We start from the raw sequence: 22,339 nt of genomic DNA on the forward strand, positions 1-22,339 counted from the left end.
ATCTCACAATAATAAGTATGGCCCCACTTGTTAGGAGTAACCAAGCGAATAATTTTATAGGAAAATAAGAACGCTATTGGGATCAAGTAGGCCCCATACTTTATTGTAGTGAGATAGAAGGAGAGCTGACATGTTAGTCTATAGGTATTTATGTCATTATATCATGAGAAAAAGAGATTTGAGATCACAATAAAGGTGTCCAATGGCATTTTTGAGCATGTCTCCAACAAAGCGATGGCATTTTTGAGCGGTTAAAATTCCTAATAGCAAAACTAAATAGTGGGACACAATAAATGATATAAAAACCCAAAAAAAATAGAATCCCCTAGTGTCCCCCGGCACGCCTTCTCTCTGCTGCTCGCCTCCCTCGATGGCATGCTGTCACATCCAAGGCGGTCACCGGCCTCGCAACAGCAGTAGCACAAGGCATCCGCCGCACATCGCCGTTGCTCGTGGGCTGGCCTCGCGGCCCCTGGCCTGGAAGTTGTCGAAGCGCCCGGAGCCACGCACGTAGCCTGTCAGCGCTTCTGCCGCGACCGCGAGCTCTGCGTGGGCGTCGGCCCTGAGCTCACCACGCTGATATACCTCGAGCTGAGCTACTCTGTCCAGCCAATAGCAGCTTCTCTTCCTTGCCCAGTTCCAATCCTTCCTCCCGTGCTTCCGTATTTCCCTCAGGTAGGCAACGCACTCCAAGTGTTTGCTGAATTGTTTGCTTGCCAAGGTGGTGGTTTTAGATAAATGCATTGCAAAAAGTTGTCGTTGTTGGCAAAAAAAAAAACACAGAGCTGCACGTTAATTTTACCCTCACGGACCTAGCAGTTCCTCTAGCAACAAGAGTTCTTTCCACATCTTAATCATTTAGTGCAATGTCTTCCGCAAGGTTGTCCTAATGTGAGCTTATCCATGTGATTAGGCACTCTTCAAGTAGGAATCAATTTTCTAGTCATCCTGTTCTTCCATCAAATTAACCACTGCTCTTTTTTTTCCTTTTTCCTGAACCTACTGTGTTATTTCGGCAATTATTATAGTTAAGGTCAGCAAGAATTGTCTACATTATAGGTTCTGCCTTTTCCAGGGATGCAAAATTCCGAGTAACTGAGCCACGCGTTTTTCACTCTGGTGTAAAAAGGTTAATTTCCAACTTCGCACTGAACAGAATACATAGGAACCTTGACTTAGTTTCTCGAGGCAAGCTTATATTTCTCAATGTGCTAATGGCAATATTTCCTTCTATCACAGCAAGCCTTTTTAATCAGCTAATATAATGTATGCAATTTCTTTTCTTATATCTGATGTGATTGTCACAGTTCTGGAACAGAACATTGCCTATCAACTATCCACTTTAGTTTCTTACTTTAGTAAGTACCTGATATATTTAGATTTCTAAGCCAAGCGTACCAAGATGAGTCTATCTATCATCTATATATATCCTGCATTATATGGACGCCGAGGCTGCCATATGTTCATGAACCGGCCACCCTATCAAACGGCACCTATGGGTGCTAAGATTTGTTCCGGAACAGGGGCAGAAGCAGAGTTTCTCCGAGAATCCGAGTAATCCACGGGAGCAGAGACTATAGAGTCTCCCGTGGCTCGTTCTTGCTCTGTAGATCCGTCGGCCAGACCCTGATGATTTGGCTCATCCACCCGGCGGCTGTTGCTCACGGGCTGGCCTCGTGGCCCCTGGAAGGCGTCGAAGCACCGGAGACACGCACGTAGCCATGTCAGTGCTCCCGCTGCGACCGAGAGCTCTGCATCGGCGTCGGCACTGGGCTCGCCGCGCTCCTCGTAGACAAACTTAGCGAGGTGGATAAGGAGCATGAGGCACGAGACGATACCGTTGGTGAGGAACAGCCCACCGAATCTCCACAGCCCCAGCCTAGCGTCGGCCCCGCCGTTGCCCCTACCCACGCACGCCCCGGGGTGGCCGAACCACTTGTTCTCGATGCGGGCAAGCTTATCCTCCTCCGCCAGCTCCAGGATGGCACGCGACACATCCACCGCCAGAGGGGATCCCATTGGGAAAACCTGAATAACATGAAAACTTATAGTTGTTCCATATTCGTAAGTAAACATTCGATACTGAAATGGGTATAAAAAATGTTGGGAACACATACGAATCCAAACCCGCCGCTCTTGTAGGTCGGACCGGCCATGGAGTAGCCTTCACAATAGCGTGACAGGAAGAGCCTCAGGTATGGCACCTCATCGAAGATCGCCGTGATGCCTCCGTTGTCCGACCCTTTCTTGAGGGCGCCGGCGTATTGATCCATGGAGGAGTACGTCCTCAACCTCGCCTCTTCGAAGCCCATCTCCTTGAGGATGCCCCCGATGAAGGAACCCTCCTGATACCCCACATAGTTCCACTCTCTCAGGTTGTTAATCGCTGGTTGGAGGTGCCGTATCGTCAGTATCGAGGACAGGTTTGCCGTGTAGCTTGTCGTCAGGATCAGCACAACAAACACCCACATGATGACCACGAACTTTGATAGGTTGCTCTCCAGCTTCTCCTCTGCAAGCAAGTGCTGCAAACTATTAGTTCTAGTCTACATATCACTGAAAAAAATAGCACGCTACAACATGCTAAGGAATGACTCGCTGACCGCTAATAGCACGAACAATATAGCACACTAATAGCGGATTTTAAGGCCGGTGCTATTTTGCTATAGCGTGTTTTTTTCCGCTGCTACATATACATGCAGTATCTGTAGGTAGAAAAAAGCGATGGGATGTGGTGGTGCTTTACTGTGGGAGAAGACCATGGTCGAGAATGCGAAGTACATGAGGATGCCGAATTGATTCCACGGTGTGCCATGGAATCGAGGGTTGTCTTTGTGCTCGATTGCCCACACGACGAAACCGGTGAAGAAGAAGAAGGCAAGACTGGTGAGCCAGAGTCCCGGTGTCAGCGGCTTCACGAAGATCCACATGCTGTTGCTGTTGTCTTGCTCTGCCACGATCATTGACCAGCCTGTGTCGGCGTCCCCAACCGCATCGTGAAGGAAACCAGCTTCATCCTGCTCGCGGTGATCGTGACGTCCCCAACCACCGCGTCCGCCTTCTGCGAAGACGACTTCAACAAAGTTCAACTTGTTAATCTCTAGGCACAAGTATTACTAGAACTACCACGTAAAAAAGTTCAGTGCTAGACTGTTACCATGCTCCTACTAACCTTGTCAGGCACCAGCTCTACAAGCCTTTCGTATGACTCGGAGTCAGAGCTGTCATTAACTGGCACATAACTGTACACAACTGGATACTTCAGCTTTGTCATGACGGCGTGGAACACATCTATGCAGTAGCCTGTCACTCTCTCGGTGGCGCTGCTCGGGTTGCTGGAGATCTCCACGAATTGGCTGAATCCACGCTTCACCGGGACGGCGACGCGAAGTAGTCGGCCGTTTGGTGACATGCTCCACCCGATCGGCACGGCGGCCGTTTCGCCTGGCCAGACTATCTGTTTCAGCTCTTTGCGTGCACTCTTGAGGTCCAAGCTCGTCGTGATCCCAGACCCAGGCGTCCAGAAACCCACCGTCCTTTCACCTTTGCTGAAGGCATTCACGATCTCGTACGCCAAGACTTGTCGCTGCCCATCGACCAGCCTGAATCTTCCTGCCAGGCCGTCGAAGTTGGCAGCGACCAGAGCATCAAGAAATGTAGTTCGTTCTGCTGATCGGAAGGAAACCTCAGCTGCAGCCGCAGCTGCCCATGCTGTGTCATACAACCATATCAGAGACATGGGGGCACTCGGGTCATCGGTAGCAGTGCTATCCTGGCTAAGCCTTACATTCATTCGTCTTGAGAAGCTCTTGACTTGGTCTGTTTCCTGCACATGAGGCCGCAGGCTGACAACACCCTGCATGTTATCAATGCCACCGAGGTTGTACGCAGCTTCACCAATGTCGGTGGTGCTGATCCAGACATACCCCTCCGACATCATGCCCAGGACCATGGCCCGGTGAAAGAGGCGGACCGCTAGAGCGGGGAGCATGTGCACGATGTACACCCGTGCCGGCATGGCCTTGATGGCAAGGAGTGCCACGTCGAGGCGGCTGTCTGTTGCATCGGCGGGCACAGCCACAGAATCTGTTAGGCCGCGTGACCCCTGGAACGCGTGGACCAGTGCCGAGAGAATGCTGATGCCATAGGGTGAGTCCTCGTGCAACAGGATGGCAGAGTGCCACGCGAATGCCTCGAGAATGGCCGCAATAGGCGTGGCCAGCTGAGAGTTGCTGTTGGCTGCGGTGTGCAAGAAGAAGCATCCTTGTGAAGAACTCGATGTTGGCATGGTGGCAGAGAGAGAAAGAATCGGGGATATTGTTGTGTTTCGCCATGCTAGCAAATAACTCAACCTCTGCTGATGTCTGAGGCCAGATGATTGCTTGCACGAGTGCATTCTTGTTCATGAGCTCCTCTGCTGTAGAAACATGCATACACCAAAAATGAGAACTATCGGTAGATGGTAGGAGGGGAGCGGTTACCCACTTTTCAAGAATATAGTAAATATCAAAAATTAAGGATGCTACTTTACAGCATGCATATGCTACAGTAGAGTTGGTGTGAAACTAGGAGGTAATCCAATAGAAGTAGAGAAAACTATTCAAAATATTTGAGATTTAGAGGATGCTAGAGGCAACATTTCCCATTCTACTAGTGAAAAAGGTAAAAAGGAGCCTGAGTGTGGTACTTCTATGTTAAATAGTTCAGATATTGAGCTTATTCAGGAGTTATTTTCAGATGAAGATGGTTTTTTAGATGATGTAGTACAGGGATTGGCTAGTCTTATGAGTAAGAAATTTTTAATTGAGAGGAACTAGGGTAGAGATTTTCCTATGGGGTAGAGGTAGGACAATAGTATTCTGATGGCAGGCATGTTCTGAAATGCCAGAGGGCTAGATGAGGAAGTAAGGAGGAATTTCCTCAGAAATGCTATTCGCGATTACATGTTGAGATATTTAGGTGTTCAAGAAACTAAAAGGTGGTGTTTTAATTTAAATGAACTGGAAAATAAAAGTTTTAGACTTAGGTCCTGGTGCTTCAGTTTCACTTTCATATCTAACTGGAATTGTTAGTTTCATGGCAGACATTGTAGCGAATAGTGATAGCACTACAACAGAAGTTTCTACCTTTATCCCTTGTAGCCTTGACGTGACGAGCACATATTGCTCCTAAGGACAAATGCTCTCGGCCTCGGGATATATGGAATTTTGTTAACATTTATGGTGCTCCATATGTATATAAGAAAATCTTCTTAGTTGAGCTTGTGCATGTTTTTGATAATAATGCTTTCCCTATTATAGCTTGTGGTGGCTTCAATGTTTAGAAAAAGGAATGGATTCATTAGATAGAAGATTACCTAAATGGTGGCATCTTTTCAATGCTATTATTGCGCAATGGGACCATACAGAAATAGAGATGGCTGGGAGAGTATGTGAAGTAATAATACAGAACATCCTACTTTTGAAAAGCTATATAGGATTCTTGTTTCTTTGTCTTCGAAACATATGTTTGCTTTGGTGCTTATGAGAGTTATACCTAGGATTAGTTGTGAGCATTCCCCTCTTGTGTTACATTTTGTCATGTCTCAACAGAAAGTTGAAGGGCCTTTCAAATTGAACTATGTTGCTTCCTTGGAGATGATCGTGATCCTTTAGTTAACCAAATCTTGTTTAATTATTTATGTTGTTGATGTGCTTTAGAAAAATGGTAGTGTAGGGCTAGGAAATTAATGAAGACTCTTAATGGTGTAATTTAAATTACTTACGGTTTTATAAGAAGTAGAAGAAAGTGCTTTCTATTTCTATTAAAACATTTTATTTAAAAACTGATTTTTCTTCTAGATGATAGTGAATATTTCTGTAGATTCCCCATGCCTTATGATCTGGATGATAATAACAGAACATTTTTAGGACTCTAGATAAATTATGCACTCCCTCCGATCCCTATTAATTTTTTCCGACTTAGTACAACTTTGTACTAAGTACAAAATTATACTAAGTCGGCGATCGGAGGGAGTAGCTTGTTTTTCAAATGAAAGACAATAGGGTTCCTTGTCCAGTATGGTTCCCTGCTGAGTTTTACCAACGTTTTTGGTCTACTTTTGTGAAATGATTTACTGTATTTGTTTCATGAGTTTTATCATGGTAGGATGGATCTCACCAGATTTAATTATGGGGTTTTAACTTTTCACTAAAACGTGTGGGTGCTGCTAAAATACAACGGTCTATGCCTATATGTTTGTGTAATGTGTTGTTATTTTTCTCTCACTAAAAGCATTAATAATATGGCTATTTTAGTATAGTTGATAACATAATTTTCCCTGTTTAGACCCCATTTATTAAAAAGATGTACATTTTAGATAGTGTGGTGTTGTTGCATGGGATCTTACATGAAGTGCACATGAAAAAGTAGTTTTTTCTTCTTCTTTAAAGTAATTTTTTAAAAACTGGTGACAAAATTGATGAGTATTTTAGAAAATATTAATGTGGCAAAAAGGTTTCCCTGTTAATTTTGCAGCTTAGCTTATGAACTCTTTAACTCATCATAAAGCAGCAGTGATGGTTAATGATCAGGGTGGCCTTGTGTTTAGACCGAAAAATGGCTTAGTCAGGGAGCTAATCTGTCTTTCTGAGCAAAAAGTAATTTTCGATGTGAAAGTTGGTTACATGCTTTCTTGAATTTGTGTCCATGTGGCACTCATAAAGATCCGGTGATCATTTGATGTAAGCAAATTGTATGTGTAACTTGTGTTAAAGGACACATCCGTAATTTAGGCAAATATATATCGTCCTTTCTGGGTTCCAATTTGTCATTTTGGAAAATAAAATGGTATGGTCATGAAGTTCCTGTTTTTGTGAAGATGTGTTGCTTCACATAAAAAAAAAGAAAAACTTCCTTATTTGACACTGTCTTAAAATCTGATTACTTATTTGACATTAGAAATATTTTTCTTCCCTATTTGACACTAGTCTTAAATTTTATTTCCTATACGACACTTCCGTCCATTTTGAGCCTAAATGACACCTGAAAAGACGATTTTGCCCCTCATGCGGGTATGTGTGCGCGCGCGTGTGTGCTGTTGCGTGTATGGGTGCACGCGCACATGTGTTCTGCTGCTGCATGTGTGTGTGCATGTGTGCTGCTGCGTGTGTGTGCTGTTACGTGCCTATGTGCTGCCTGCGTGTATGTTGCTGCTGCGTGTGTGTGTATGTGTGTGTGTGTGTGCTGCGTGCGTGTGTGCTGCTGCGTGTGTGTGCGCGGGCATGTGTGTTGCTGCGTGTGTGTGCGTGTGTGTGTGCACGTGCGCATGCGTGTTGTTGCGTGTGTGTGCGCGTGTGTCTGTGCACGTGCGCGTGCGTGTTGTTGCGTGTGTGTTGGTGCGTGTGTATGTGTTGCTGCGTGTGTGCTCCTGCCCTCGCGCTGATGCTGTGTGTGCATGCTATTGCTCCCCACACACATATTACATGAGGGGTAAAAGAGTCTTTTCATGTGTCACTTAGGCTCAAAATGAACGGAAATGTCATATAGAGAATAAAATTTAAAACTTGTGTTAAATAGGAAAGAAAAAAATTTCCAGTATTAAATAAGGAAGCAGATTTTAAAATAATGTCAAATAAGGATTTTTCTCTAAAGAAAATTACTCTATTCGTCGAACATATCTGACTTTTCAGTCCACAAATTAATGGTTGGACAATCTTTTTCACTTATAATATGTGAAATATTTTTGCAGAACAAGCACGTTGTCCTTCGTCGATAAGATCTTATCGACGAAATAATTTTGCAGAATATTTTTTCTTACTAACAGTGGAATCTATATACTTCTGCATTAAAAATTACAGTGTTTATATACAGTGAATGTACAATCATTGCATATATATATATATATATATTTGTTTTTCGAAATTCAAGAAAAATAAACTTTGACTAAGTCTATAGACAGGAATGTCTATGTCTATAATATTAAATCAATACCATTAGATGCATTATGAAATACACTTTTAGATTCTGTTTATGTCGTATTAGTGATGTTGATAATCTTTTACAAATTGGATCAAACTTTGCAAAGCTTTGATTCGTAAAAAATGTATATACACCATACTTTGTAATGGACAGAGTGTGTTTGACCGGTATAAATTTATGAATGTCAAACTTGGCCGGGCTAAAGGCAATTGTAGTTGGTAAAAAATGAATGTCTTTCGGAATGTACAATCATCTCATACAACTAGGAACAAACACATAAGCGTAGTTCCCAGTATGTTTTGTAAACTGAGTTGCCAAGCCATTGGGCCTACGCCTTTTTTTTGACGCGGAAAACAGGTCCACTGCTTTTGATAATAGCCAGAACGTGATTGACCTCGGGAGCCATTAGTCTTCTGAGCGAACCTACCAGCCACGTGACCCTTGGCAACCTAGAATCTAATTAGATGCGTTCGGATATACTACCTCCTTCTTATAATGTAAGTCGTTTTTTGACACTAAACTAATGTATAAAAATGTCTTACATTATAGGACAAAAGAAGTATGTAGGATCTAATTCGTATTTCAAGATTTATTTTGATTGTCAACAAGATAAATACTATATGAAATATTTGTTATAGTAGTATTGATTTGGTGGACTGTCAAAGTAAATTTCGAATTACAAATTAGGCCCTTCATATCCAGATACAGGAAGTATATAAAGACTCCTTTTTAAAAATAAAATAAAATAAAAATTGGCGGTATTTAATCTCAAAATGCTCTATGCTGGCATACTCCCTTGACACAAAGTCGGAATGATGATAGAAGGAGAGCCTTTTTTTGTGAAGAATCAGATCTATTATAAAAGTTCACCGAAGTACAAAATATCTCAAACATAATAAAAATTACATCGAGATTCAGAGACCACCGAACAAAATCACTACTACCGTTAGAACAAGCAGTTGACGTGCCACTGTCATCTCTCCTCTATCGGAGCCAGCTTGACCTTCTCGATAACAGCTGAGAAATCTATGTGCACGTGCTCCTAAAGACGAGCGCCCTGGAGTTGCCACTGGTAGAAAAAGGGCCTGTAGTCCCGGTTCGTAAGGGCCTTTTGTCCCGGTTCTAGAACCGGGACTAAAGGGTCGGTACTAATGCCCTGTCCCTTTAATCCCGGTTCAATCCAGAACCGGGACAGATGGGCCTCCACGTGGCCTGTGGGCGGAGCCCAGGCAGGAGACCCTTTGGTCCCGGTTGGTGGCACCAACCGGGACCAATAGGCATCGACGCGTCAGCATTTCTGTGGCTGGGGTTTTTGTTTTTTGTTTTTGAAAGGGAGGGGGGTTTGGGGGTTTTGGGGGTTTTGGGGGGTTACTTTAGGTGTTTCATATATTGTGTTAGCTAGCTATAATTAATAGAGTGAAGTGTCCTCTCTTATGTCCGTGCTTGGTCGACGCTACGTACTATACATACGTATAGAGAGGACCAGACACGCTAGCTAGCTAGTAAGCAAACGAAGAAAACAGAAGATCGTCATGAACATATATGCATACAGAGAGAAGTGATATCGACCACCTCTCCTTCTCCGAGAGATTGGTCGAACAACAAGTTCTCGTATATCTATCCGACACTACCGGCTACATATATACAATAATTATCTCTTACAAATATAATAATACGGACTCATGGTCCACATAGTATTCTCCGTCTTCAGCGATCACGTGGTCAAGAAAGAATGCCGCCAATTCCTCTTGAATTGCTCGCATGCGAGCTGGTGCTAGGAGTTCATCCCGCTTCCGAAACATCTAATTTGAAGAAGGGGGTCAATACATATATATATGAATGAATGAAACTCAACACAAATGATGGTAATAAAATAAAATTGTGAATGTTGTTATTTACGTACTTCATATTGTTCGTCAGAGTACCCGCCCCGCTCACAGGTCATGTGGCGGATGGACTCGCAGACGTAGTATCCACAGAAATCATTCCCTTGTTCCTGCCACAACCACTTTACAAGAAATAGAGGTCAACCAAACTGATAAGAAAGAATGCTAAATGGTATTGATGAAACTAGCGCTTGAATCACTAGGAGATGCGCGGAACATGCTACTATAGTACTTACTTTCGGGTGTCTAAATTCCAGCTCCTTCGGCAGTCCCGGAACTTTTCTGGTGAATTTTCTCCAAACCCGGCCGGACAAAGAAAACAATTACTTGATATCAGGAAATGAACAAAGTTGCTGATATGGTGGATAATGACCGATTTAACTTACTTCCTGAGGATTTCAGTCATGTCCGCATACTCCTTGGGATCTTTTCGTTTAGAGTCCAAGATAGCTACTACTCCATGCTCAAGCCTAATCTCTAGGAGAATATAGTGGTACCTGCGCACGCATGCATAACTCATCAATTACATTACTATAACCTGGACTAATACATAAGGGAAACCGAATATGCACAAGACAGTAACACTCACTTGAAGTTGTAAGGAAAGAGTATTATATCTTTGTTTTCATTTTTTTGAATGATCGTAGCAAGTTGGCCTCGGTATCTTCGGGACGATGTTCAACCTCAGTTGCATCTATGAGATATGTGTTAACGAACCCAATATCACCGATTTGTCTTTTCTTCAATTCGGCGATCTTCAATCTACATAATATAGTGAGGATAATTATAAATACATGCAATGAAAGAGATGAGCTATATAGAGAGACTTAATGACAGAAGTAGTAGTACTTACAGACAGTACCAGGTGACCGTTGTTTTATCGAGGGCCAATTGATTGAAAAACTGATAGAACTCCTCAAATGGAATAGGCAACAGTTCAATTCCAACGAGGTCATGCTCCGGTTTAACTCTCGCATACAAAGTACTCCTCCCCCCAGACTCTCTGCAGATTTTCAAGTACCAATCATGTAATCTTCGCATCATCGTTGTTAAAGATTTTTCATCTTTGACGAGAGGCTTCCCGTGTTGGAAATATGCCCTAGAGGCAATAATAAAAGGATTATTATTATATTTCCTTGTTCATGATAATTGTATTTTATTCATGCTATAATTGTGTTATCCGGAAATTGTAATACATGTGTGAATACATAGACACCAACATGTCCCTAGTAAGCCTCTAGTTGACTAGCTCGTTGATCAACAAATAGTCATGGTTTCCTGACTATGGACATTGGATGTCATTGATAACGAGATCACATCATTAGGAGAATGATGTGATGGACAAGACCCAATCCTAAACATAGCACAAGATCGTATAGTTCGTTTGCTAGAGTTTTTCCAATGTCAAGTATCTTTTCCTTAGACCATGAGATTGTGTAACTCCCGGATACCGTAGGAATGCTTTGGGTGTACCAAACGTCACAACGTAACTGGGTGACTATAAAGGTATACTACGGGTATCTCCGAAAGTGTCTGTTGGGTTGACACGGATCAAGACTGGGATTTGTCACTCCGTATGACAGAGAGGTATCTCTGGGCCCACTCGGTAATGCATCATCATAATGAGCTCAAAGTGACCAAGTGTCTGGTCACGGGATCATGCATTATGGTACGAGTAAAGTGACTTGCCGGTAACGAGATTGAACGAGGTATTAGGATACTGACAATCGAATCTCGGGCAAGTAACGTACCGATTGACAAAGGGAATTGTATACGAGGTTCCTTGAATCCTCGACATCGTGGTTCATCCGATGAGATCATCGAGGGGCATGTGGGAGCCAACATGGGTATCCAGATCCCGCTGTTGGTTATTGACCGGAGAGCCGTCTCGGTCATGTCTACATGTCTCCCGAACCCGTAGGGTCTACACACTTAAGGTTCGGTGACGCTAGGGTTGTAGAGATATGAATATGCAGTAACTCGAACGTTGTTCGGAGTCCCGGATGAGATCCCGGACGTCACGAGGAGTTTCGGAATGGTTCGGAGGTGAAGAATTATATATAGGAAGTGCAGTTTCGGCCATCGGGAGAGTTTCGGGGGTCACCAGTATTGTACCGGGACCACCGGATGGGTCCCGGGGGTCCACCGGGTGGGGCTACCCATCCCGGAGGGCCCCATGGGCTGAAGTGGGGAGGGGAACCAGCCCATAGTGGGCTGGTGCGCCCCCCTTGGCCCATCCCCTGCGCCTAGGGTTGGAAACCCTAGGGTGGGGGGGGGCGCCCCACTTGCCTTGGGGGCCACTCCACCCTTGGTCGCCGCCCCCCCTAGGAGATCCCATCTCCTAGGGCCGGCGCCCCCCTTGGGGAGCCTATATAAAGGGGGGGAGGGAGGGGCAGCCGCGCCCTTGACTCTTGGCGCCTCCCTCTCCCCTGCTACACCTCTCCCTCTCGCAGAAGAACGGCGAAGCCCTGCTACGGTGACTGCTGCATCCACCACCACGCCGTCGTGCTGCTGGATCTTCATCAACCTCTCCTTCCCCCTTGCTGGATCAAGAAGGAGGAGACGTCACGCTGACCGTACGTGTGTTGAACGCGGAGGTGCCGTCCGTTCGGCGCTAGGATCTCCGGTGATTTGGATCACGCCGAGTACGACTCCCTCATCCCCGTTCTCTTGAACGCTTCCGCTCGCGATCTACAAAGGTATGTAGATGCAATCCGATCACTCGTTGCTAGATGAACTCATAGATGGATCTTGGTGAAACCGTAGGAAATTTTTTGTTTTCTCCTACGTTCCCCAACAGTGGTATCAGAGCCAGATTTATGCGTAGTTCTCTTTGCACGAGTAGAACACAATTTGTTGTGGGCGTAGATGTTGTCAGCTTTCTTGCCGCTACTAGTCTTATTTTGCTTCAGCGGCATTGTGGGATGAAGCGGCCCGGACCAACCTTACACGTACGCTTACTTGAGACCGGTTCCACCGACTAACATGCACTAGTTGCATAAAGTGGCTGGCAGGTGTCTGTCTCTCCCACTTTAATTGGAGCGGATTCGACAAAAAGGGTCCTTATGAAGGGTAAATAGAAGTTGACAAATCACGTTGTGGCTTTAACGTAGGCAAGAAAACGTTCTTGCTAGAACCCTCTTGCAGCCACGTAAAACTTGCAACAACAATTAGAGGACGTCTAACTTGTTTTTGCAGTATATGCCTTGTGATGTGATATGGCCAAAAGGATGTGATGAATGATATATGTGATGTATGAGATCATGTTCTTGTAATAGGAATCACGACTTGCATGTCGATGAGTATGACAACCGGCAGGAGCCATAGGAGTTGTCTTTATTTTTTGTATGACCTGTGTGTCATTGAGAAACGCCATGTAAATTACTTTACTTTATTGCTAAACGTGTTAGCCATAGTAGTAGAAGTAATAGTTGGCGAGCAACTTCATGGAGACACGATGATGGAGATCATGATGATGGAGATCATGGTGTCATGCCGGTGACAAGATGATCATGGAGCCCCAAGATGGAGATCAAAGGAGCTATGTGATATTGGCCATATCATGTCACTATTATTATTTGATTGCATGTGATGTTTATCATGTTTTACATCTTGTTTACTTAGAACGACGGTAGTAAATAAGATGATCCCTCATAATAATTTCAAGAAAGTGTTCCCCCTAACTGTGCACCGTTGCGACAGTTCGTTGTTTCGAAGCACCACATGATGATCGGGTGTGATAGATTCCAACGTTCACATACAACGGGTGTAAGACAGATTTACACATGCAAACACTTAGGTTGAATTGACGAGCCTAGCATGTACAAACATGGCCTCGGAACACAGAAGACCGAAAGGTCGAGCATGAGTCGTATAGAAGATACGATCAACATGAAGATGTTCACCGACGTTGACTAGTCCGTCTCACGTGATGATCGGACACGGCCTAGTTAACTCGGATCATGTTATACTTAGATGACTGGAGGGATGTCTATCTGAGTGGGAGTTCATTGAATAATTTGATTAGATGAACTTAATTATCATGAACTTAGTCTAAAACCTTTACATATCTTGTAGATCAAATGGCCAACGTTGTACTCAACTTCAACGCGTTCCTAGAGAAAACCAAGCTGAAAGACGATGGCAGCAACTATACGGACTGGGTCCGGAACCTGAGGATCATCCTCATAGCTACCAAGAAAGATTATGTCCTACAAGCACCGCTAGGTGAAGCACCTGCTCTCCCTGCAGAACAAGACGTTATGAACGCTTGGCAGACACGTTCCGATGATTACTCCCTCGTTCAGTGCGGCATGCTTTACAGCTTAGAACCGGGGCTCCAAAAGCGTTTTGAGAGACACGGAGCATATGAGATGTTCGAAGAGCTGAAAATGGTTTTTCAAGCTCATGCCCGGGTCGAGAGATATGAAGTCTCCGACAAGTTCTTCAGCTGTAAGATGGAGGAAAACAGTTCTGTCAGTGAGCACATACTCACTATGTCTGGATTACATAACCGCTTGACTCAGCTGGGAGTTAATCTCCCGGATGACGCGGTCATTGACAGAATCCTTCAGTCGCTTCCACCGAGCTACAAGAGCTTTGTGATGAACTTCAATATTCAGGGGATGGAAAAGACCATTCCTGAAGTATTTGCAATGCTGAAATCAGAAGAGGTAGAAGTCAAAAAGGAACATCAAGTGTTGATGGTGAATAAAACCACTAAGTTCAAGAAAGGCAAGGGTAAGAAGAACTTCAAGAAGGACGGCAAGGGAGTTGCCGCGCCCGGTAAGCAAGCTGCCGGGAAGAAGCCAAAGAATGGACCCAAGCCCGAGACTGAGTGTTTTTATTGCAAGGGAAGTGGTCACTGGAAGCGGAACTGCCCCAAATACTTAGCGGACAAGAAGGCCGGCATCACGAAAGGTATATGTGATATACATGTAATTGATGTGTACCTTACCGGTACTCGTAGTAGCTCCTGGGTATTTGATACCGGTGCAGTTCCTCACATTTGTAACTCAAAGCAGGAGCTGCGGAATAAGCGGAGACTGGCGAAGGACGATGTGACGATGCGCGTCGGGAATGGTTCCAAGGTCGATGTGATCGCTGTCGGCACGCTACCTCTACATTTACCTATGGGATTAGTTTTAAACCTCAATAATTGTTATTTAGTGCCAGCTTTGAGCATGAACATTGTATCAGGATCTCGTTTAATTCGAGATGGCTACTCATTTAAATCCGAGAATAATGGCTGTTCTATTTATATGAGAGATATGTTTTATGGTCATGCTCCAATGGTGAATGGTTTATTCTTAATGAATCTCGAGCGTAATGTTACACATATTCATAGTGTGAATACCAAAAGATGTAAAGTTGATAATGATAGTCCCACATACTTGTGGCACTGCCGCCTTGGTCACATAGGTGTCAAACGCATGAGGAAGCTCCATGTAGATGGACTTTTAGAGTCTCTTGATTACGAATCATTTGACACATGCGAGCCATGCCTCATGGGTAAAATGACCAAGACTCCGTTCTCAGGAACAATGGAGCGAGCAACCAACTTATTGGAAATCATACATACTGATGTGTGCGGTCCAATGAGTGTTGAGGCTCGCGGTGGCTATCGTTATGTTCTCACCCTCACTGATGACTTGAGTAGATATGGGTATATCTATTTAATGAAACACAAGTCTAAGACCTTTGAAAAGTTCAAGGAATTTCAGAGTGGGGTTGAGAATCAACGTGACAGGAAAATCAAGTTCTTGCGATCAGATCGTGGGGGAGAATACTTGAGCCACGAATTTGGCACACACTTAAGAAAATGTGGAATAGTTTCACAACTCACGCCGCCTGGAACACCTCAGCGTAATGGTGTGTCCGAACGTCGTAATCGCACTCTATTAGATATGGTGCGATCTATGATGTCTTACCGATTTACCGCTATCATTTTGGGGCTATGCTTTAGAGACTGCCGCATTCACTTTAAATAGGGCTCCGTCGAAATCCGTTGAGACGACACCATATGAATTATGGTTTGGGAAGAAACCTAAGCTGTCGTTTCTAAAAGTTTGGGGATGCGATGCTTATGTCAAGAAACTTCAACTTGAAAAGCTCGAACCCAAGTCGGAAAAATGCGTCTTCATAGGATACCCTAAAGAAACTATTGGGTATACCTTCTACCTCAGATCCGAAGGCAAGATCTTTGTTGCCAAGAATGGATCCTTTCTCGAAAGAAGTAAGTGGGAGGAAAGTAGAACCTGATGAAGTATTACCTCTTGAACTGGAAAGTGGCGCAACTCAAGAAAATGTTCCTGAGGTGCCTGCACCGACTAGAGAGGAAGTTAACAATGATGATCATGAAACTTCAGATCAAGTTGCTACTGAACTTCGTAGGTCCACAAGGACACGTTCCGCACCAGAGTGGTACGGCAACCCTGTCTTGGAAATCATGTTGTTAGACAACGGTGAACCTTCGAACTATGAAGAAGCAATGGCGGGCCCGGATTCCGACAAATGGCTGGAAGCCATGAAATCCGAGATAGGATCCATGTATGAAAACGAAGTATGGACTTTGACTGACTTGCCCGATGATCGGCGAGCCATAGAAAATAAATGGATCTTTAAGAAGAAGACAGACGCGGATGGTAATATGACCATCTATAAAGCTAGGCTTGTCGCTAAGGGTTATCGACAAGTTCAAGGGGTTGACTACGATGAGACTTTCTCACCTGTAGCGAAGCTGAAGTCCGTCCGAATCATGTTAGCAATTGCCGCATTCTATGATTATGAGATATGGCAAATGGACGTCAAAACGACATTCCTTAATGGTTTCCTTAAGGAAGAATTGTATATGATGCAGCCGAAAGGTTTTGTCGATCCTAAGAATGCCGACAAGGTGTGCAAGCTCCAACGCTCGATTTATGGGCTGGTGCAAGCATCTCGGAGTTGGAACATTCGCTTTGATGATATGATCAAAGCGTTTGGGTTTACGCAGACTTATGGAGAAGCCTGCGTTTACAAGAAAGTGAGTGGGAGCTCTGTAGCATTTCTCATATTATATGTAGATGACATATTTTTGATGGGAAATGATATAGAACTCTTGGACAGCATTAAGGCCTACTTGAATAAGAGTTTTTCAATGAAGGACCTTGGAGAAGCTGCTTATATATTAGGCATCAAGATCTATAGAGATAGATCAAGACGCCTCATAGGTCTTTCACAAAGCACATACCTTGATAAGATATTGAAGAAGTTCAATATGGATCAGTCTAAGAAGGGGTTCTTGCCTGTGTTGCAAGGTGTGAAATTGAGCTCAGCTCAATGTCCGACCACGGCAGAAGATATAGAAGAGATGAGTGTCATCCCCTATGCCTCAGCCATAGGGTCAATTATGTATGCCATGCTGTGTACCAGACCTGATGTAAACCTTGCCGTAAGTTTGGTAGGAAGGTACCAAAGTAATCCAGGCAAGGAACACTGGACAGCGGTCAAGAATATCCTGAAGTACCTGAAAAGGACTAAGGAAATGTTTCTCATTTATGGAGGTGACGAAGAGCTCGTCGTAAAGGGTTACGTCGACGCTAGCTTCGACACAGATCTGGATGACTCTAAGTCACAAATCGGATATGTGTATATTTTGAATGGTGGGGCAGTAAGCTGGTGCAGTTGCAAGCAGAGCGTTGTGGCGAGACTAGATGTGAAGCGGAGTACATGGCAGCCTCGGAGGCAGCGCATGAAGCAATTTGGGTGAAGGAGTTCATCGCCGACCTAGGAGTCATACCCAATGCATCGGGGCCGATCAAACTCTTCTGTGACAACACTGGAGCTATTGCACTTGCCAAGGAGCCCAGGTTTCACAAGAAGACCAGGCACATCAAGCGTCGCTTCAACTCCATTCGTGAAAATGTTCAAGATGAAGATATAGATATTTGTAAAGTACATACGGATCTGAATGTAGCAGATCCATTGACTAAACCTCTCCCTAGAACAAAACATGATCAGCACCAGAATTCCATGGGTGTTCGATTCATCACAATGTAACTAGATTATTGACTCTAGTGCAAGTGGGCGACTGTTGGAAATATGCCCTAGAGGCAATAATAAAAGGATTATTATTATATTTCCTTGTTCATGATAATTGTCTTTTATTCATGCTATAATTGTGTTATCCGGAAATTGTAATACATGTGTGAATACATAGACACCAACATGTCCCTAGTAAGCCTCTAGTTGACTAGCTCGTTGATCAACAGATAGGCATGGTTTCCTGACTATGGACATTGGATGTCATTGATAATGAGATCACATCATCAGGAGAATGATGTGATGGACAAGACCCAATCCTAAACATAGCACAAGATCGTATAGTTTGTTTGCTAGAGTTTTTCCAATGTCAAGTATCTTTTCCTTAGACCATGAGATCGTGTAACTCCCGGATACCGTAGGAATGCTTTGGGTGTACCAAACGTCACAACGTAACTGGGTGACTAAAAAGGTATACTACGGGTATCTCCGAAAGTGTCTGTTGGGTTGACACGGATCAAGACTGGGATTTGTCACTCCGTATGACGGAGAGGTATCTCTGGGCCCAGTCGGTAATGCATCATCATAATGAGCTCAAAGTGACCAAGTGTCTGGTCACGGGATCATGCATTATGGTACGAGTAAAGTGACTTGCCGGTAACGAGATTGAACGAGGTATTAGGATACTGACAATCGAATCTCGGGCAAGTAACGTACCGATTGACAAAGGGAATTGTATACAAGGTTCCTTGAATCCTCGACATCGTGGTTCATCCGATGAGATCATCGAGGAGCATGTGGGAGCCAACATGGGTATCCAGATCTCGCTGTTGGTTATTGACCAGAGAGCCGTCTCGGTCATGTCTACATGTCTCCCGAACCCGTAGGGTCTACACACTTAAGGTTCGGTGACGCTAGGGTTGTAGAGATATGAATATGCAGTAACTCGAACGTTGTTCGGAGTCCCGGATGAGATCCCGGACGTCACGAGGAGTTCCGGAATGGTTCGGAGGTGAAGAATTATATATAGGAAGTGCAGTTTCGGCCATCGGGAGAGTTTCGGGGGTCACCAGTATTGTACCGGGACCACCGGATGGGTCCCGGGGGTCCACCGGGTGGGGCCACCCATCCCGGAGGGCCCCATGGGCTGAACTGGGGAGGAAAACCAGCCAATAGTGGGCTGGTGCGCCCCCCTTGGCCCACCCCCTGCGCCTAGGGTTGGAAACCCTAGGGTGGGGGGCGCCCCACTTGCCTTGGGGGCCACTCCACCCTTGGCCGCTGCCCCCCCTAGGAGATCCCATCTCCTAGGGCCGGCGCCCCCCCTTGGGGAGCCTATATAAAGGGGGGGAGGGAGGGGCAGCCGCGCCCTTGACTCTTGGCGCCTCCCTCTCCCCTGCTACACCTCTCCCTCTCGCAGAAGAACGGCGAAGCCCTGCTACGGTGACTGCTGCATCCACCACCACGCCGTCGTGCTGCTGGATCTTCATCAGCCTCTCCTTCCCCCTTGCTGGATCAAGAAGGAGGAGACGTCAACTGACTGTACGTGTGTTGAACGCGGAGGTGCCGTCCGTTCGGCGCTAGGATCTCCGGTGATTTGGATCACGTCGAGTACGACTCCCTCATCCCCGTTCTCTTGAACGCTTCCGCTCGCGATCTACAAAGGTATGTAGATGCAATCCGATCACTCGTTGCTAGATGAACTCATAGATGGATCTTGGTGAAACCATAGGAAATTTTTTGTTTTCTGCAACGTTCCCCAACATCCCGTACTCGTATCTGTGTATCTGCACCTCCATGGGATCATAATGTACATCGTCGGGCAGATAATTGTCAACATTGCAATAACCGGGCACCATCCTCGGATCGACGATGTCGCTAGGCACCTTGAGCGGGGGGCATGATTGCTTCACTTGTTCGCCGAGTTGGGAAATTTGTTTCCCAGCTGCTCGTCGTTCTTTCAGCCTTTGATCACTGACTGTACTTCCCGACCGCTCCGCTTCGGCCCATGTCTTTGCAATAATGCGCTCATAGTTGCCTTTTGGCGGAGACTTGGGTGGTTTTGCCAGGGCAGCCAGAGTGCGCTTCACTTTCACCGGATCTACCTTCTCCTCCGGAGGTGGATGTCTCTTTGCTTTCAACCCTTGAAACCAGTCATCCACTTCGGTTAGCGCGATCTTCGCGTTCTCCTTCGGGGTCCTCTCGTATGGTAACTTCTGTGGACTCTTCAGAGAAGGACCGAATCTGTATGTCCTCCCGCCTCTGGTTTTATGCTAGACGCCGGCCGAGTAGGCGGAGCGGTTGTCTTCTTTACTTGCTTACGAGGCGGAGGAGAAGGACTACGACGCGCCGGAGCAGCTGCCGGAGCGGCGGCGGGTCTCTTCCGCCCTTGCTGACAAGGCGGAGAAGGAGGAGGTTGGCTGCTCGGGCGCGCCGGCGCAGGCGGAGAAGGAGTTGGAGAGCCGCCACACGCCGGAGAAGGAGCCGGCCAAGGGCCCTGATCGTCACTCGCCGGAGGAGGAGGCGGTGGAGGAGGCGGAGTGCCCTGACTCGCTGGAGGAGGAGGAGGAGGCGGAGGCGTCCAGTTCGGAAGGTTGATGAGCTCCTTCCGCCATAGGCATGGAATCTTCAGAGCAGACCCCACACTAGTGCAGAACCAGGCAATAGCACCGGTTCATAAGGGGCTTTAGTGCCGGTTCCGTAACCGGCACTAAAGTGTGGGCACTAAAGCCCCCTCCCCCCTTAGTACCGGTTCAGCACGAACCGGTGCTAAAGGGAAACCACGTGGCACGGTTGGGGAACGTAGTAATTTCAAAAAATTTCCTACGCACACGCAAGATCATGGTGATGCATAACAACGAGAGGGGAGAGTGTTGTCTACGTACCCTTGTAGACCGAAGCGGAAGCGTTGACGCAACGTAGAGGAAGTAGTCGTACGTCTTCCCGGTCCAACCGATCCAAGCACCGTTACTCGGGCACCTCCGAGTTCTTGGCACACGATCAGCTCGATGACGCTCCCCGGGCTCCAATCCAGCAAACCTTCGGGGAGGAGTTCTGTCAGCACGACGGCATGGTGACGATCTTGATGTTCAACCGTCGCAGGGCTTCGCCTAAGCACCGCTACAATATGACCGAGGTGTAATATCATGGAGGGGGGCACCGCACACGGCTAAGGAACGATCACGAAGATCAACTTGTGTGTCTATGGGGTGCCCCCTACCCCCGTATATAAAGGAGTGGAGGAGGGGAGGACCGGCCCTCTCTATGGCGCGCCCTAGGGGAGTCCTACTCCCACCGGGAGTAGGATTCCCCCTTTCCTAGTCCAACTAGGAGTCCTTCCAAGTATTAGGAGTAGGAGACAAGGAAGGGGAAGAGGGAAGAGAAGGAAGGAGGGGGCGCAGCCCCTCCCCCTAGTCCAATTCGGACTAGGCCTTGGGGGGGCGCGCGGCCTGCCTCTCGCTCTCCCCTAAAGCGCAATAAGGCCCATATACTTCTTCTCCCGTATTCCCGTAACTCCCCGATACTCCGAAAAATACCCGAACCACTCGGAACCTTTCCGATGTCTGAATATAGTCGTCCAATATATCGATCTTTACGTCTCGACCATTTCGAGACTCCTCGTCATGTCCCCGATCTCATCCGGGACTCCGAACTCCTTCGGTACATCAAAACTCATAAACTCATAATATAACTGTCATCGAAACCTTAAGCGTGCAGACCCTACGGGTTCGAGAACAATGTAGACATGACCGAGACACGTCTCCGGTCAATAACCAATAGCGGAACCTGGATGCTCATATTGGCTCCTACATATTCTACGAAGATTTTTATCGGTCAGACCGCATAACAACATACGTTGTTCCCTTTGTCATTGGTATGTTACTTGCCCGAGATTCGATCATCGGTATCTCAATACCTAGTTCAATCTCGTTACCGGCAAGTCTCTTTACGCGTTCCATAATACATCTTCTCGCAACTAACTCATTAGTTGCAATGCTTGCAGGGCTTATGTGATGTGCATTACCGAGAGGGCACAGAGATACCTCTCCAACAATCGGAGTGACAAATCCTAATCTCGAAATACGCCAACCCAACATGTACCTTTGGAGACACCTGTAGAGCTCCTTTATAATCACCCAGTTACATTGTGACGTTTGGTAGCACACAAAGTGTTCCTCCGGTAAACGAGAGTTGCATAATCTCATAGTCATAGGAACATGTATAAGTCATGAAGAAAGCAATAGCAACATACTGAACGATCGAGTGCTAAGCTAACGGAATGGGTCAAGTCAATCACATCATTCTCCTAATGATGTGATCCCGTTAATCAAATAACAACTCTTTGTCTATGGTTAGGAAACATAACCATCTTTGATTAACGAGCTAGTCAAGTAGAGGCATACTAGTGACACTCTGTTTGTCTATGTATTCACACATGTATTATGTTTCCAGTTAATACAATTCTAGCATGAATA

The 22,339-nt window shown here is 45.7% G+C and overlaps 1 pseudogene; it reads right to left on the reverse strand.

Moving 5' to 3' along the window:
* Positions 1-1,341: 1,341 nt before the first annotated feature.
* The window catches only part of LOC125518492 (glutamate receptor 2.7-like), a 42,870-nt pseudogene continuing 21,872 nt past the window's right edge, over positions 1,342-22,339 (reverse strand).

Source organism: Triticum urartu, chromosome 7A, assembly GCF_056163025.1.
Source record: "Triticum urartu cultivar PI428250 chromosome 7A, HENAU_Tu73, whole genome shotgun sequence".
Taxonomy (NCBI): Eukaryota; Viridiplantae; Streptophyta; class Magnoliopsida; order Poales; family Poaceae; genus Triticum; species Triticum urartu.